This window comes from Centruroides sculpturatus, unplaced genomic scaffold, assembly GCF_000671375.1.
Source record: "Centruroides sculpturatus isolate CEXI.00-Female unplaced genomic scaffold, Cexi_2.0 scaffold756, whole genome shotgun sequence".
Lineage (NCBI taxonomy): Eukaryota > Metazoa > Arthropoda > Arachnida > Scorpiones > Buthidae > Centruroides > Centruroides sculpturatus.
Genome location: NW_019384915.1, coordinates 263,412 through 267,012, shown reverse-complemented (window position 1 = coordinate 267,012; position 3,601 = coordinate 263,412). Strand labels below are relative to the sequence as shown.

The 3,601-nt window shown below is 28.7% G+C and overlaps 1 protein-coding gene across 1 annotated transcript in view; it reads right to left on the bottom strand.

The window, feature by feature from the left end:
• The window catches only part of LOC111631725 (rho GTPase-activating protein 26-like), a 25,692-nt gene extending 25,362 nt beyond the window's left edge, over positions 1 to 330 (bottom strand). The window contains exon 1 of the mRNA XM_023376032.1: positions 228 to 330. The gene's annotated coding sequence lies outside the window, so the exon portion shown is untranslated. The remainder of the gene's footprint in view (positions 1 to 227) is intronic.
• Between the last annotated feature and the right edge of the window lie 3,271 nt (positions 331 to 3,601).

The window sequence follows — 3,601 nt, the reverse complement described above, 5'->3', positions numbered from 1 at the left end:
AAAATTATTTTAAAATTTATACTGTTATTGATATTATTATCATAAAAACTAAAATAAATAATATTATCATCATTATGTAATATTTATGATTTTCATTGCTTGTAATAATTTTATATATATATATATATAAATGTGTACTGTAAATAAAATATCAAATCTGAAAACATTCAAAATAGCATTTAGTTTGTACTATTTCATAAAAATTTATATTGAACTTTTTACATTACTTTAAAACACAAAAGCTTAGTATCATAGAAATAAAAGCTTTGAAGGCTAAAGTCAGTTCTGAAGTAAGGTTGGAAACTCCTGTTATAAATGACGGAGTTTATATTCTTTTTTGCTTATTGACCTTTTCTCTCCAAAATTATATTTAATTCACTGACCTTTTCTCTATTGACACAGAATAAGAATAAATTACAAATAGGATAGAATTAAAAAAAATAAATAGAATTATATTTTTTTCATTAAACATAAATCAAAATTCAAAATTGTCTATTTACTTAATTGATATAATTCTAAATTTTAGTAATTATATATTATCTTTGTATTTAAAAACAATAAATTTGTTCTCCGACCCAAATGACTCCTAGTAATTTACTAAACACCCAAAATAAATTGATTGACTCAGCAGGAGTCACTAGCAACCAAGTTGGAAACAACTGATTAGCTGATTCCCATCTACAAATGAAAATAGCTTTAACTCTGCGTAATGTTTATTACTAATATTATTCTTATCTGGTATAGTTAAATATAAAAAGAGAAAATAGCATACATGATATTTATAGCACATAATGAAAACACACTTATCATCACCTTGGATCAATAATTTACAAGGACCTATTGAATTATCTCTCTGAATTGGAATGATGTTTTTATGTACTGTACATGATATATTCAATATATGCAAAATCCAATGATAAAAATTATTNTAAAGAGATTTTAAATATTTTTATTTTAATGATTACAAATTTAAAATTTCTTATATATTTTTGAATTTTGAATCTAAATAATATGAGTTGTATGCAGTTTTTACCGTTAAGAATGATACTTAACGTCATACTTTTTCTTATGGCGCATAAGGTTTTTGTACGTACTATCGAATAAATTAAATATTTATTTTAAAAAAATTGTTTTTGTCAGAGATAGTGTATAGTATTATTTCTATTTGACGTCATTTCACATTATCCCATTATAAAAAAAAAAAAGAGCACAGGAATGACGTCAAGTGACGTAAAAATGTACACTGGTCTAACTAAACCAAAACACATTGAATAAAGTAAATATACTGTATTTCCTAGATTAAAAAAATAGCTATTTAAATTCAGTTATATTAATTCAAACGAGTATTAGTGATCCATTTGTTTTAAAATAGGCTATATATATCTTGTATGCCTCACAATACGAATGTCACGTGTCGTAAACTCGTTCAGTGAATGGTTTCAATGAACGAGTTTGAATTACCACGTCTCATCCGTTAGCATTAAATTGATGTAAATGTCAATCGTGATCGTTCTCATAATCTAATTAATGATTTATATATTTAAAATCAGTTAACTATTTAACAACACTATTAATAAAACTATATCTTGTAACTCTCATTATATGATTCCTAAGAAGTCCTTCTTCCCTGTCTATTATCGGGTTTGGGCAAGCCACAATGGTGACGAAATCAATGGCGACCAAAATCTCAAGCTCAAATTAACACTCGGGGGCTCGGGGCTCAAGTCCTGTTAGTCCTTATATACAGTAGATCCGTCCCTGGTTTTAATAAAAAGTAAAAACTCGATTATCCGAAGCAGAAAATGTTTTGAGTCTCCTTTAATTAAAAAAATAAGCCCAATTTTAGACACAGAAAAATTACTACCTCTGAAAGACTACCCGTGGCTCCTCAAAGGCAGCTTTTATGTTGCCTATGGACATTGGCAAATCAAGTATCATTCAGGTTTGTTTATACGAAGCAATATATAAAATTACATGCAGTATATAAGAGAATAGCAGATTATATATATATATATAATACATATTTAATGCGATTGTATTATCCAGTGAATGGATGTGACGTTGCTCTTTTATGGTGTAACTAAACTGAGTTTAAAATCAACAAATAATTGGTATTAAATACAAAACATTTTTCTTTCTTTCTTTCTTTTCTCTAAGGGTATTGGCGATCGTTTTAATAGGTCTAAACGGACTGCGTGGAATATTTTAAATAACGTTGTTAATTCTCTCTTAGTGTTAAATGAAAATGAAAAAAATAATCTCTCGGCCATCACAGAGCAGGACGATGTAAGAATAATGGAAATTTTTATACCCAATATGGTTTTCCCGGAATTAGAGGCTCTATTAATGAAAAGCATATGGCTATTAAGACATCAACTGAAGAAGCAGCAGCTTATTTCAATAGAAATAAGTATTACTCTATCATATAAGTTTAGTTTATAATGAAAAAATGGTATTCAAATGATACAATTTCTCGAGAAGTCATGTAGTTCGAGAAGTCGAACTTACGTAGTTTTGGATTATTATTAATGCTGTTCATTTCTTTACGATTTATTTAATGCTCTGAACATAACATTTCTGAAGATTCCAAACGCGTGCAAAGTAAACTTCACTTTTAATCATTAATTTTTTTCACATTTGTTTATGAAAAAAAGTCATCTAAAGCTATTGAACCTTACAATAAAAATAGATCATTGTAAACATTTTATACAACAAATAACAAATCCATTTTCATTACTTTGTACAGAAAGTACAGTAATTTTGGAAGCAGCCATATTGAATTAGCTCAAAGCTCGACATCGAACTAGCTAGCACTCCGAGCTTAACAATTTCGCTAAACATGACGTTATATAGCTCTAAAGTAAACGCACCCACAGAGACCAAACTCTCCACGTAATTGGAAATCGCTACGTCATATGTCGATGGTAGCGCCGCGAAGTTAGGTCATATACGTAACATTACGTTAGATGTTGTGTAAATTAATTTATCTACGTATACAGCAATGGCATTACAGTATTTACCGTTGATCAAACTTTAAATACACCAAAAACACAAAAACAAACGAGTTTCTGCATTATTCGAAAGTTTCATATCTCTTCAAGTTCGGATAATCGAGTTTCCATTATATGAATTACTGTATTTAAAAAGACGAGAATAATATATACTGAGAAAAAAACAAGTATCTCGTTTAGGTATGCCATAATATATTACAAACGATTAATAGAATCACCGCATAGCTTTTAACTTAATATTATAGACTGTATGGAGATGGCCGGATAGCCGTGCGGTTAAAAATGAAGAATGTAAAACAGATTCAACTATAGAATGACTAATTATAAAATAATCACCTATTGTCGAGTCTAAAATTGATCCATCTTATTGATTTTATTTAGAAAAAAACAAAACAGAAATTGTTACAAAATGAAAATACAGTGAAACCCGCTAATGTGACCACCTGTGTAAGATGACCACTTTGACCTAATCCCTTCAGTGGTCACATTAACAGGTTTCACTGCAATTGTATATCAGATTATCAAGATGAATAGTCAATTTTTGCATTTCGTAGTATAACGAAACATAGTTACAGTGAAACGCGAACACC